This window comes from Bubalus bubalis, chromosome 1 (genome assembly GCF_019923935.1).
Source record: "Bubalus bubalis isolate 160015118507 breed Murrah chromosome 1, NDDB_SH_1, whole genome shotgun sequence".
NCBI classification, from domain to species: Eukaryota; Metazoa; Chordata; class Mammalia; order Artiodactyla; family Bovidae; genus Bubalus; species Bubalus bubalis.
In genome coordinates this window covers 89,694,519-89,710,093 of record NC_059157.1, presented here as the reverse complement: position 1 = coordinate 89,710,093, position 15,575 = coordinate 89,694,519, and the positions used below count along the sequence as shown (strand labels likewise).

The window sequence follows — 15,575 nt, the reverse complement described above, 5'->3', positions numbered from 1 at the left end:
GCCAGCAGAAGGACAAGCACAACAAAACACTTGGATATCAGTTCTCCTCTGCTGTCATAGGAAAACCATGGCTTGGGAGTCAGGATACCCAGCTTGGCTTCCATCTAGTTTCGTGACCTTGCAAAAGTCCTGTAACTAGGCCAGGTCTTGTCTGTAAAATGAAGACAATGTGAAGAGCATAGATACAGAAGTTTTCATACCTTCAGTTCAGTTCAGTTCAGTCGCTCAGTCATGTCCGACTCTTTGCGACCCCGTGAATCGCAGCACGTCAGGCCTCCCTGTCTATCACCAACTCCCAGAGTTCACCAAACTCATGTGCATCGAGTGGGTGATGCCATCCAACCATCTCATCCTCTGTCGTCCCCTTCTCCTCCTGCCCCCAATCCCTCCCAGCATCAGGGTCATTTCCAATGAGTCAACTCTTCACATGAGGTGGCCAAAGTACTGGAGTTTCAGCTTTAGCATCAGTCCTTACAATGAACACCCAGGACTGGTCTCCTTTGGGATGGACTGGTTGGATCTCCTTGAAGTCCAAGGGACTCTCAAGAGTCTTCTCCAACACCACAGTTCAAAAGCATCAATTCTTCAGCACTCAACTTTCTTCACAGTCCAACTCTCACATCCATACATGACCACTGGAAAAACCATAGCCTTGACTAGACGGACCTTTGTTGGCAAAGTAATGTCTCTGCTTTTCAATATGCTATCTAGATTGGTCATAACTTTCCTTCCAAGGAGTAAGCGTCTTTTACTTTCATGGCTGCAGTCACCATCTGCAGTGATTTTGGAGCCCCAAAAATAAAGTCTGACACTGTTTCTACTGTTTCCCCGTCTATTTCCCATGAAGTGATGGGACCAGATTCCATGATCTTCATTTTCTGAATGCTGAGCTTTAAGCCAACTTTTTCACTCTCCTCTTTCACTTTCATCAAGTGGCTTTTCAGTTCCTCTTCACTTTCTGCCATAAGGGTGGCATCATCTGCATATCTGAGGTTATTGATATTTCTCCCGGCAATCTGGATTCCAGCTTGTGCTTCTTCCAGCCCAGTGTTTCTCATGATGTACTCTGCATATAAGTTAAATAAGCAGGGTGACAGTATACAGCCTTGACATACTCCTTTTCCTATTTGGAACCAGCCTGTTGTTCCATGTGCAGTTCTAACTGTTGCTTTCTGACTTGCATATAGGTTTCTCAAGAGGCAGGTCAGGTGGTCTGGTATTCCCATCTCTTTCAGAATTTTCCACAGCTTATTGTGATCCACACAGTTAAAGGCTTTGGCATAGTCAATAAAGCAGAAATAGATGTTTTTCTGGAACTCTCTTGCTTTTTTGATGATCCAGTGGATGTTGGCAATTTGATCTCTGGTTCCTCTGCCTTTACTAAAACCAGCTTGAACATCAGGAAGTTCACAGTTCACATGTTGCTGAAGCCTGGCTTGGAGAATTTTGAGCATTACTTTACTAGCGTGTGAGATGGGTGCAATTGTTAGAGCGCCACTTATGAAATTTGGTCCTTTTGTTTAACTCAGGGCCGAGCCCACACATACTGAATGCTGGAGGTTAGAAGGCTATTCTCCAGTGAGCCCCCTGCAACTTCTTCCAACTGTTTAAAGAGTGGTGTTTGCTTGCAAGACTGGTAATGCCTGTTGAACTTGCAATTACATAACTTAATCAAGTATTATGTAATTTGATGAAACATGACAGTGAAAGGCAGAGTTGTTTTCCACACAAACTACACTGAGTAACTGAGAAGACCTGATAAAGGCAAATCACTTAAAATGGCTATCAAGGCAGATATAGGTCAGACAATTCTAAAAGAACGGAAAATGAATTGTAAAAATCTAGGATTCTTTCTAAAGCCTTTTTCTACTTTACAAAATTGGTATGGGTAACCACAGAAAATGCAATCAGTAAGGTATAATTAATACAAGAAAAATGTTAGGAAATTATAATCAGCAGATCTATAATTGAAGAAAAGGTCTTGACCCTACATCAGGGTTTCTACTACAATTGAAAAAAGAATAAGAACCATGGAGAAATGTTACCAAGTCCCCATGCTCTTATTTAAAACCAGATGAAGTAGGCAACGATAACACTGAAATAGCTTTCCAGTAACTGGTTAGGGAGGGAGAGGGAAAGTGGAAGACTGCGTTAGGGTCGTGTGAAGCAGGGGCGGATGGACACAGACACTACTTCTGACAGTCTGGCACGTCCTTGATCCACTTCTTCAGAGAGTCGCAGGTTCATCCCTACTATCTTTCCAAGTAAAGATTTCTTTAACTAGAAATCTTAGTAGATTTTAGTTAAAAGTTACTAACTGTAAAAAGTTAGTAACTCAACTCCGCCCTTGCATTCTCAAGTTTTAAAATTATCTATTTGATAAATTAATGAGTAATAATGTTAGTTGAATTTACTTGGGCAAGGAGCATTGAGAACAAGAACCCCAGATGCTTTGGTTTTGTAAGAGTAAGACATGCAGAGTGTGAGCAGTCCTAGGTAGAAATAATAGTTTTCAACAGTAAGACCAGGCCTATAATTTTCTGCAGCACACTATGACATCATGGTTTACATGAGGCCAACTCCATAAATCAAGATTTACCTAATTAGAGATTCTTCTGCAGATCTATTCAATACATTATTAGAGCAAATAATTAAAACTGCCTAGGCAATAATACAAACCAGATCTGTTTACAAAAATGTTCTTTTCCCCCAAAAAACTCTTTTAGTCTCACCACCACTTACAGACCTTTCACATTTAGTAAATTATAGACTTAGAGCATTTCTTTTAGTCTGACTTCACTTTCAAGGAATTCTTCAATTAACTTTACGTTGCTTTAAGCTGTTCATCCAACGAGAAAACAATCTGTGGCTTCTGACTCCTTTGCATGCCAATGGCTGCCATCCATGTTTGACTTTCAGACACACTGTCTCTTGAGAGCCAGGCTCTGTTTGCATAAAACCAGCCAGTTGTCATAGCATTCTGACAAGCACTATAGAAAAACAAGGAACAGTACTCCAGAGTGGCTACATTGGGAGAATTACCACTGCAATGCTAACTGCATGGGGGCACACAGGACACCCACACCCAACCACCTGGCCTGAGCCAGAAGGTCACACGTACTACACTTTCATCTGTGAACTTTCCATTTTCAGGCATCATCTCTTTATCATCAATTCCTTCTTGTCCCTTCTCCTCTTCGTTCAAAATGGATAAAACACCAGAAACTCAAGGAAAAGTGTGGTTACCCTGCTGGTATGCTGGTATGTCACTTCAGTCGTGTCCGACTCTGTGCAACCCCATAGACGACAGCCCACCAGGCTCCCCCGTCCCTGGGATTCTCCAGGCAAGAACACTGGAGTGGGTTGCCATTTCCTTCTCCAATGCATGAAAGTGAAAAGTGAAAGTGAAGTCACTCAGTTGTATCCGACTCGTAGCGACCCCATGAACTGTAGCCTGCCAGGCTCCTCCATCCATGGGATTTTCCAGGCAAGTGTGCTGGAGTGCGGTGCCATTGCTTCTCCAGTGGTTACTCTAACAACAGGCAAAAATGCCAGTGGCAATCTAGGAAGCAAGAGATTGTACTGCCTTTCCAATGGTTACAATGCATCTAGTGTCAGATCATCAGCCAAATACAGGTTAGAAACAAAACAAAAACATGAGCTCAGAGGTGGGACCTTAGTCGCAAACTTTGAATTTTCTCAGAGTCTGGTAGAGCACCTCAATCTTCTTTGCTTCTTAAGGCTCACTCACTGATGCTTTTTAAAAAAGTAGTACAAAAATAACAATTGGACAGTGGAAGATAACTATGGGAACAAATGAAAACAAATGATGATCACTGAAGAAAAAAGATCTTTAGGCTTTCTACCCATTACAGCTGACTCAGGCAGCATGGAATCTCTCTCACTTTCTTTCCCCCTGGGTTTTGGCAGTTTCTCCATGTTCCTCACCTATGTCTGTCCTACGGAAGCACCCATGAAGCCAACAGAATAATAAATGGAGAATGATGTTTTGAATGACTCTTGAATATTCAGGCTCAACGTAAGAGGCACAGGAGGTTCGCCCTTCCCCCAGTTAGGCTCAGTGCTATTCCCGTAACAGGATTTGCAACTGTTGAAACTGCAGGTCTTTCCACAGCAACAGAATGAACATTCTGGCAGAGCCAGGCCCACCAGCATGCAGGCAGAGCCGGAGGAACAAGAAAGAATGCACAGGCCCGGTGAAGCCCAGTGGCTGGTAGTGGACTTGGCACTGGTTCACCATGGGCTGACGAGGGATGCACAGACCTACGGAAAGTCTCCTCTTTGCAACAGAACAGCACCTTGACCTCCCTTAATGTTACTGCTTCTGTACCTGAATCAAAAGACCTGTAGGATTCCTGGTAGGAGTCCCGAGATACCCGAAGTTATTTTAATAGCATTCTTTCCCCTTGGTCTTCCCTCTCTATTTTTATTTAAAATCCCCATGTGAATTTATGTTCTGTTTCCAAGCTATTACAGCTTCTCTGTAGAAAAAGAGGATGGGTAGAACTATGTCTGTCTCATGTCTGCTATCTTTCTCTCATCTTCCGAAAGGGACCAATACAGACACACACACACACACACACACACACACTCCTAGCACCCACATTAAAAGGATAAGAGTTTTATAAAGTATCTGATTTTTTTTCTTTAACTTACAAATAATCGTATCTATAGAATTATCTTTATGTCTCTTCTGAGATTTAAAAAACACAAACCAAAGATACCTGATATACTGATTTGTTCAAAGTGTTGCTTAATGGATGGCCAGCACTTTTCTAAAGTAGGGTCATAATACAGACCTTGCTTCAAACTCAAGAGCTCAAGAGAGCTCTTCTCCTACCTCTTTGTTTTCTCTAATACTTAGACTCTTCAAATAAAACAAAATGTTCTATAAATTTTCTTTGCAATGAGGCAATCCTGAAATTTGGAAAAGGGTTCCTTTTCTCTTGAAGCTTCTTGCTTAATCTTGTGTACCATTAGCTTACTTCTGGAAGTAAAGGTAGTTGAGATGCCTAACTTGGAAGGAACAAATGAATCAAAAGGGATAGAGTTGAGGGTATAAACATATTACATCCCACTTCTTGGAAACTCCAAAGAATAAAGAACTTACTATGTATAAGGAGAACTCTAGAGTGTGTCACCAGTAACTCAAGTACTTCTAACAGCTTTGTTTGATCCCTAGTAATAGCAGTGGCAAAGGGCTGACTGTGTTCTCGATTTTGAGGTGAGAGCAGTGAGCTGGGGAATTCTGCATTGGGATTTGTGGTTTAGGCAATCAACAGGCCTTGAAAAATAGAGCATATCGAGACGAAGAAAACCCCAAATTATTCATTACCTTCTAATAAAACAGCTCTTTGTAAGTAAATAGCAACAAAGTGAGTTGCCATTTCCTTTTCCAATGCATGAAAGTGAAAAGTGAAAGTGAAATTGCTCAGTCATGCCCGACTCTTAGCGACACTATGGACTGCAGCCTACCAGGCTTCTCCATCCATGGGATTCTCCAGGCAAGACTACTGGAGTGGGTTGCCATTGCCTCTCCATTTAGTGACTTAGTAAGTTTTAAGTCATTAAAAATAAATGGTTTTAAAACACTTTAAAACTTATTTGCAAAAAATGTTATCAGTTACTATTCAACTCTAATCTGATGTTTCTCTTGGTGAGAGTTAGTGAGAGAGGCTCCTCTCTTCTAATTTATATCTTTATGTCTTTTAGGCCTTGGCAAAGATACCACCCCATCTGCAGCTCTCAAAAAAGAATGGCCAAAACAATGTTGGGCCTCACAAACTCTGTATCAGACTTTCAAAATACTGCAAAGCTTAATAAATCAATTCTGTTTCTTTGCTGATGGCATCTAACTTCCTTTGGAAATTCAGGGACCAAAGAGAAAATAGTTTGGCTTTCTAGTGTAAATTTGTACAGATTCTGAACTTACAGTTTCTGGCTGTAAAGTTGTCTTTCACCAAGAAGCCACGATACTAGACCATTAAGTGAGATAATTCCACTTTTAGAAAATCTGCAAATGATTTAAGATTTACTTGAAGAATAGAAAAGTGAATTGCAAAGAATTGTCTGAAATAGAGAAGAGCATGTAGGAGCAAATAAGATATATGAGGATACAAGGTTTTTGAAAGGTTGCATGGGGGAAATGAAGACATCAAACGCCACAATTTCAGAAAATAAAATTACAAGGTACATGATATGCTAGCAAAGTTCTCAATTATAGTAAGGCTTTCCAGGAAATAAGAAAACCTGTATGGCTGTTACCCAGGGTGATTATTGAATCAGAGATATTACTCAGAAAATAAAACTGCATATAATACATAGGCATCTCAAGCCAGTTTCCTTGTACCACACTCCCCGTGTCCTTAATCTCACACTAGCCGCTTCTCTAACTGACAAAAACAACAACAACAACAAAAAAACCCACTGTGCAGCTTTCTGGGATTTACCCATAAATTCCAAGTGAATTAAAAAAAAATGAAAAGAATCCATGAAATCAGATGATAATATGATGAAAATTTTCTTACTCTTTAAGGCTGTGATAACAGCTTGAAAAAAAGATTATACTCCCACAGAATATAAATGGCACCCTTACATACTCATCTGTTTACCTTTATATCATTTAAAAGGAGAAGACTTAAATAGAAAAGGGTTGGAAAGAGACATTCAAACATTACAGTTAAGAAATCTAGAAATAATTTCAGAGAAAAAAGGATCATTAAGTAGACCAAAATACAAAAATGGCAGATGACCCATGACTCAGGTTTCTTTATTAATTGACGCTTCAGCAAAGATCTCAGTATACATGTTGCTGGTAACACAAAGTACATATAGAGGAATTTCATTTTTTAGTTACTGTGGTGCTTCTTGCTCTCATATGGTAAGGTGGGTGCCAGGTAGATTTGAGCACACAAATAGGACAGAGGGTTAAAGAGGATAAAAAGGTGCTGAAGAGATGTGAGGAGCTAACTGTTACCAGTAACCGGTGACACAATAGCAGTACCGTTATGATTAACACGGGGGCCTCCCTGGTGACTCAATGATAAAGAACCCACCTGCCAAGCAGGAGATGCAGGTTCAATCCCTGGGTTGGGAAGATCCCCTGGAGAAGGAAATGGCAAACCACTCCAGTACTCTTGCTTGGGAAATCCCATGGACAAAGGAGCCTAGTGGGCTGCAGTCCATGTGGTTGCAAGAGCTGGACACGACTTAGCGACTAAACAGCAGCAGCATGATTAACATACGTTAAAAAGCTCATCTAGCTTTATTATTGTTCTAAACCATGTCAGACCCTCAGAATCCCTTGCTGATCTAACATGTTAGTTCTTTCAGCTCTGTATAATATACAGACTGAGTTCGACTTTTCCCCAGAACTTGCTACATTTTCAGCTTAACTGGTAATCAGAGCCATAAGATTTTTAAAATATTCTGTAAATACTGCTTTTTAATGATAGATATTCTCAGGACATATCATTTTGACAAAGGAGAAAATCAATATGAACCTCTTATAGGAGACTTTTTAAAAATGGAAGTGTATTTGATTTATAATATTATATTCATTTCAGGTGTACAGCATAGTAATTCAGTATTTTGGTAGATTATACTCCAGTATAGGCTATTACAAGATAGGAATAGTTATAATTCCTTGTATATAAAGTATATCCATGTTGCTTAACTATTTTATATACAACAGTTTGTATCTGTTAATCTCATACTTCTAATTTGTCTCTACCCCAAAAGCTTTTATTAAGAATATACACACACAGTCTCTCAAACTGTGAATTTGAAAAATGAATACAAATTCACTTAAAAGTCTCCACTGTAGCTTAAATTTAAAACAAGTCTCAGGGAAATATGAAATAGTTCATAAGGAAGATGTGGACTATAATAATATGAAGAGAACACTAGGATTAATATTTTAGACACAACTAATTCTCACTTGGTCCTTGGATAACAAAGGCCAAGGTGTTGTAAAACCTGAATCTGTTTCTAGAAGCACTATTAAGAAAGGGAATAAAGGAAATGTGTGCTTCATAAACTCATAGCAACATTTCACGTAAAACAACTCAAAAGATTCAAGAAATAAGCAAAAGCATAAAAAGGAGCCTTGAACAACCACAATCTACAAATCTCATGGAATTTACATATATTAAAGAGCCTCTTAGTCTGTGCTTAATTTATATGCATATTTGTATGAATGGTTATTTTAGCTTCACAGTCACAGAAGGTTAGAAGTACAGACTAGTGAGGAAGGTTCAGAGAGTTACCCTCACAGGAATATGCCAGTCTTCATACCAATAGTCCCCAAACACAGCAATCTGAAGCTGTGTAGTATAGTGGTAAAAAGATCTATGTTTCCAAAAGGGGCTGGGAGGGACATCACACATAGGAGGTGCTAAATAAACACAAGCTGAAATGAACTGAATTATGACCTTGAGTTATCAAAAAAAGTTTAAATATGGTTAGTGTATGTTCTTTTAAGGCAAATGAATGGCAATATTTTAGAAAACTTTTCATCTAAATCAATTAAAATAATATACATACTCTTGAAATGGCAACCCACCGTAGTAGTCTTGCCTGGAAAATCCCATGGACAGAGGAGCCCACGTGGTCACAAGAGTCAGACACGACTTAGAGACTAAACCACCACCAATGTGGTTGACATTATTTTACACTTATGGTACCTCCTCTCACCTATCAGATACTCAGTGAGTGACTACTGTGACCTGGCAGTATGACAACTGTCATAGGCACAGAAACGAGCAAAAGGAGACAGTCCCGAAGTATGGGGCTTTGGCCCACTGAATTTAAGAGCCCATTTCTCTTCTCTAATGTCAGTCATAGCTGTAGCAATTTTTACTTCAATAATCTCAGTGTTCAGTTTCAAGGACCATTAGAATTCTAGAAGCAATTCACTTGAGATTGAGAATACTTTAAAAATATTTTTCAAATGTTTAGAAAGAACTTATTTCTAAACAAAAAGAATATGGTCATTCCATTTTATATTAAATTCAATTTCAAATATTTTCCATATATAATTTATTGATCTTAAAGTGGGACTGCTATCAAAATCTGCTTGGAGTGGAGTGAAAGACACTCAATCGTGTCTGACTCTTTGCGACCCCATGGACTATACAGGCCATGGAATTCTCCAGGCCAGAATACTGGAGTGGGCAACCTTTCCCTTCTCCAGGGGATCTTCCCAACCCAGGGATCAAACCCAGGTCTTCCTCATTGCAGGCGGATTCTTTACCAGCTGAGCCACAAGGGAAGCCCAAAAATCTGCTTAGTGGACACAGAAATCAATCCACCACTGGTGTCTTAGTCTCGATATCAACTCATTTCATAATTATCAGCCATATGCATCTTTTTTTTTTTTTTTTTTTTTTTTTTGCTGAGGGCAGTTTAGCTGAGATGAAACTGAACTGAGTGTATACTTCAAGAGTGCATACTTACTTTGGGATGGGGTGGGGAATCCGAATTCCTCTTTAAGCATAGAACTTCTCTCAGTCTTCACAGTATTAGGAAGGATTCTTATCCCCAGATGCTCTAACCCTTACTAAGTGACATATGTTCTTCAAAAGGCTTCTGATTTTCTCTAAAGTTATAACACTGGAATTTTCTCTGGATGACCAATCTCTTTGGAAATGCAAAAATAATTTTCTTGGTTTTAGGCTTTTAATGACATTAATGAGAAACCAGAGAGATTTCTAGCAAAGAAAAAGGGAAAACAGCATTGAAATTAACTTATTTTTATATAACTCATATCTAGCAGACTTTATGAATGGTTGACAAGATAGTAATTCTACCAATCTTCTTTCTAATAAAGGGACTGGACAGAATTTTTAGATATTTTATCCTTTTGAAATATAGAAGACATACGAAGATGTTAAAAATTCAACTTAGGTATAGAATCAACCAACATTTTGGTTTTGCTTAAAAATTGTTTTTTGAATGCTTTGAGTTAAATCCATTCCTGCTCCTCACCTAACATTCCTCTCACAGAGGTTTTCAAAACACATCTAATTTAGGTACATGATTATTGATAGGGAATGATCAGAATCTCAAACGAGAAAGCATCCACACAATCCGATATGTGCCGAACATAAGGTAGCTATGACTAAAATGGGAAGTTCTCCATTAAAAAATTCCAGCATTACAGGCCAATATCACTAATGAACACAGATGCAAAAATCCTCAACAAAATTTTAGCAAACAGAATCCAACAACACATTAAAAACAGCATACATCAGGAGCAAGTGGGCTTTATCCCAGGGTTACAAAGATTCTTTAATACATGCAAATCAATCAGTGCAATTGAAAAAGAAATACAAGAAGGCAAAGTGGTTGTCTGAAGAGACTTTACAAATAGCTGAGAAAAGAGAAGTGATAGGCAAGGGAGAAAGAGAAAGATACACCCAACTGAATGCAGAGTTTCAGAGAATGGCAAAGAGAGGTAAGAAAGCTTTCTTAAGTAAACAATGTGAAGAAACAGAGGAAAACAACAGAATGGGAAAGATTAGCGATCTCTTCAAGAAAATTAGAGATATCAAGGGAACATTTCATGTAAGAATAGGCATGATAAAGGACAGAAACGGTAAGGACCTAACAGAAGCAGAAGGGATTAAGAAAATGTGGCAAGAATACACAGAAGAACTATACAAAAAAGATCTTAATGACCCAGATAACTATGATGATGTAGTCATTCAAGAGCTAGACAAGAGCTCTAGACATCCTGGAGTGTGAAATCAAGTGGGCTATAGGAAGCATTACTATGAACAAAGCTAGCGGAGATGACAGAAATCCAGGTGAGCTACTTAAAATCCTTAAAAAAAATGATGCTCTCAAAGTGCTGCACTCAATATGTTAGCAAATTTGGAAAACTCAGCAGTGGCCACAAGACTGGAAAAGGTGTTTTCACTCCAATCCCAAAGAAGAGCAATGCCAAAGAATGTTCAACTACCTCACAATTGTGCTCATTTCACATGCAATCAAGGTATTGCTCAAAATCCTTAAAGGTAGGCTTCAGCAGAATGCGAACTGAGAACTTCCAGACATACAGCTAGATTTAAAAAAGGTAGAGATCACACTGCCAACATTTGCTGAATCATAGAGAAAGCAAGGGAATTCCAGAAAAACAACTACTTCTGATTCATTAATTACGCCAAAGCCTTTAACTGTGTGGATCACAACAAACTGTGGATAATTCTTAAAGAGATGGGAATACCAGACCACTTTAGGTATTTCCTGAGAAACCTGTATGCAGGTCAGGAAGCAACAGTTAGACCCAGACATAGAACAACTGGTTCCAAATTGGGAAAGGAGTAAGATAAAGGCTGTATATTGTCACCCTGCTTATTTAATTTATATGCAGAGTATGTCATGTAAAATGCCAAGCTGGATAAATCACAAACTAGAATCAAGACTACCAAGAGAAATATCAATAACCTCAGATATGCAGATGAGACCACCCTAATGGCAGAAAGCGAAGAGGAGCTAAAGAGCCTCTTGACGAGGGTGAAAAAGAAGAGTGAAAAAGATGGCTTAAAACTCAACATTCAAAAAATGAAGATCATGGCATTCAGTTCCATCACTTTATGGCAAATAGAAGAGGAAAAAGTGGAAGCAGTGACAGATCTTTTCTTGGGCTCCAAAATCACTGCAGCCATAAAATTAAGACGCTTGCTTCTTGGAAGGAAAGTTAAGACAAACCTAGACAGTGTATTAAAAAGCAGAGACATCACTTTGCCGACAAAGGTCCATATAGTCAGTTGCCAACAAAGGTTGGTATAGTCAAAGCTCTGGTTTTTCCAGTAGTCATGTACGGATGTGAGAGTTGGACCATCAAGAAAGCTGAGCACCAAAGAATTGATGCTTTCAAATTGTGGTGCTGGAGAAGACTCTTGAAAGTCCCTTGGATTGAAAGGAGATCAAACCAGGCAATCCTAAAGGAAATCAACCCTGAATATTCATTGGAAGGACTGATCTGAAGCTGATGTTCCAATACTTTGGCCACCTGATGAGAAGAGCTGATTCACTGGAAAAGACCCTGAATCTGGGAAGGACTAAGGGCAGAAGGAGAAGGGGATGACAGAGGAAGAGATGGTTGGATAGCATTACCAACTCGATGGACATGAGTTTCAGCAAACTCCAGGAGATAGTAAAGGAGAGGGAAGCCTTGTATGCTGCCGTCCATGGGTTGCAAAGAGTTGGGCATGACTTAGCAATTAAACAACAACAACATATTCACAAATTGAAAGATAAAAAAAAATAAGATCATCTCAATAGATGCAGAGAAAGTTTTTGACAAAATTCAACACTCATTTATGATAAAAACTCTCCAGAAAGTAGGCATAGAAGGAACATAGCTCAACATAATAAAGGCCGTATGCGACAAACCCACAGCAAACATTAGTCTCAATGGTAAACAACTGAAAGCATTTCCTCTAAAATCAGGAACAAGGGTGCCCACTCTCGCCACTATTATTCAACGTGGTTTTGGAAGTCCTAGGCAGAACAATCAGAGAAGAAAAAGGAATAAAAGGAATCCAGACTGGAAAAGAAGTAAAACTCTCACTGTTTGCAGATGATATGATACTATACATAGAAAACCCTAAAGATGCCACCAGAAAATTACTAGAGCTAATCAATGAATATAGTAAAGTGGGAGATATAAAATTGATACACAGAAATCCCTTGCATTCCTATACACTAACAATGAAAAATCAGAAAGTCACCTCTGTGCCACAGAATCCTGGTTTTATGCTTCTAAAATTATATGTTTGTTTCTTCTACTCAATAATAATGTTTTAAAATGAAACAGATTCCAAAGACCTACAATTCTGATTCAAAAGAAAAGCTCTCTGATGATACAGAATGGCTTTCCCAAGATGTAGATCAACATTTTGAGGAATGTCAGATTTTCACCAAATACAATCAAGAAACTACAGCTCTAAAACTTATTGGGATTGTCTGAAGTAAGCCCAATCTTTTCTAAATACAATTAAATATAATAACTCAATTCCTGAAGTTCTAATGAGCAAAATTGATGAAAATAGCTATAAAGATGTAGGTTTCTTTCAACAGTGGGGTTTTTTTGGACATAGAAATAATCTTTAGTTGTTTGCCTTTTCACTTATTTCCTAGTTTTTCTCCCTTTCTCTCCCTCTCTCTCTCTCATATTTTTTTGTCCTTAAGACAGAGCATATTGTAAAGGTCAATGTTGTGGGAAAACACAAATTTAGAAATCACAAAAATCAAACTTTATATCATTTGATAAAAATAGTAATACTTTACCAAATGGAAAATTCCATCAAATGAAATGTCACTCCAATCAGATGACTTACCTAAAAAACAAGAGTGTTAGAAGAAAGTGAGCATTTAGTATTGTATTCAACCCTCAATAGACTAGAGTTAAAAAACATGGCAGTTATCTTAAATTGATGGACTATCCAAAATAAATAGAAAGTATACCAGGTCAGGAAACACCAATTCCTTCAGAGACGGTAATTAATGTTAGAAAGGAAATGACAAACAGGGAGCAAAAGCCATGAAGAAAGGAAGTGGTATCTACTTTCAAATCACTTGACTCATATATATTTTAAGAGGTCAGTTTTGAAAATGTGGACATATATGTGTATAAATGCCATAGCTAAACTGTGACGGTATCTGCATGTTACTTTCTCTCCCAAGACTTCTGGTTACTGTCTTAAACAGAGACTGTCAAAGCTACAAACTTTCAAATAATTTCACCTCATATGACTCAAGAAAATGGTGCCACTGTATCAAGTGCTACTGTAATTTCCTCTGTTGATTTTCTTTCCCTCTTAACACTTAAATGTTTTGGGTGTTTGCTTTTTTATTTTCCAAAGTGAACACTGATGTTCATGAAAGGTGCCAGATTAACAACCAGGGGAAATTAAGAGCTTGCTCTATCGAGAGAAAAGGCTCAGTGTAGCAGAGGTGATGAAAGTTTCCCCTATACTGTGCTTGCCTATGTATGTTAGCTCTGACCCATGGTCACCCCAGCTCTCCAGTTTTCACGGTCCATTAATGCCTTTGATTACTCACATTGCTAACAGGGGCAGGCAATCTTGTTCCTGCTTTTAATGCTATCATTATTGTTACCACTACCGTTAGCTCTAACTATGTGGAAATTTATATCAGCCATCATTTTGTTTTAGGATAACAGAAAAATAAACTGCAGATGACTCTTGTATTCTTAACTAAATTGCAGGTTTGGTTAAAAATCCTTTAATTTCTTCAAACAAGAGGGAAAGTCCTGAGTGGTCAAACTGAAACAGGTCTTGCTAAATTCAGTCACCTGCACTCAATCTGAACTCCCACTCAGGGACATCCTAATATTTAAAGGCCACAGATTTTTTATTTTTCTTTTGAGTCTACCATAAGCCAGTCAACTGTATTACTCATTAGCAACTATGGTAAAGGTTTGGTGGATGTTGAGGCTAAAACTACCATTATATATGAGATCTGGAAATCACTGTCAGCTAAACAGAAAAAAAAAAACAAAAAAAACCTTTTCCTTGTATTTATAGGTAGGTGTTCCAGGTTTCTGAATGGTCTGAATATTTTGTAAGTATTGATTATTAATTAATATTCCCTATAACCAGGGATCTATGAAATCATTTTGCTTCCTCTAGTCAGTTACCTAACAACTGTTCATTTTGTGTTGGCACTTTCTGTGCTATGCTAGTTCTTTATGCAAAACATAAGCGCCAGTGCAAGATCACAATGCTTTTTCTATCTAGACTTTGTAACAATAAGGGAGGCAAAGCTAACAAACACACACAAAATATGAATGTAACAATGAAGTACAACATTGAGTGCTGCTGTCTAACAGACAATTATTTGGAATGATCACAGTATTAATCTCACAGTTGTTCCCTCTTTGCCTTTCTGTCAAATTCTCTGTAGCTAGAGTAGACATCCATTTTGACATGGCTAGCACTTCCTATAATTTCTAATCTCTAGAAAAGCTGAAGAATGAGAATTTCAGGGTACCAATGACTATGGCAAACACAGGGTAACTATTAGATGAAGGGTGCCCTAACTGCATCTCATATGGAAATCTTGAAAAAAAAGTTTGGGAATTTTGTTTTTTCCTCTGCCATGCATAGCCTTTATCAAGTGAGTCCTTATGGCATTAAAACATTTGGCACTAACTCAAGTCTATGCTATTGCTGGCAGGGGATCTAACTGGGAAGGAGGGGTGGAGTAGTTACCTTTATCAGGAAAGACCTTAACTTTATGGAAAAGCTCTTTCCTCCCCATTGCTTAAATAGCTTTACTTAAAGAAAGACTTAAACCCAGATGTGAGAAGAGAGATTATCTTCAAGAGCAGCAGCAATTTATTGCAATTATGTTAGTACAAAGATTAGGAAGGTGGAAAATATTATGCTAGGTTAGTGGATGAGAAGGGCAACACCCTGTATATAGGGCAAGGTTGTGCTAGGAAAATCAACTCTAACTCCAAAGTCCCAGGGAAGCCTCAGTTTCCGAAACTGTAAGAAAATAAGAACTTAACTACTTATAAA

General features: G+C 38.4%; 1 protein-coding gene across 2 annotated transcripts in view; it reads right to left on the bottom strand.

The window, feature by feature from the left end:
- CMSS1 (cms1 ribosomal small subunit homolog) overlaps positions 1-15,575 on the bottom strand; it is a 389,262-nt gene that overhangs the window by 161,290 nt on the left and 212,397 nt on the right. The window lies entirely within an intron of this gene.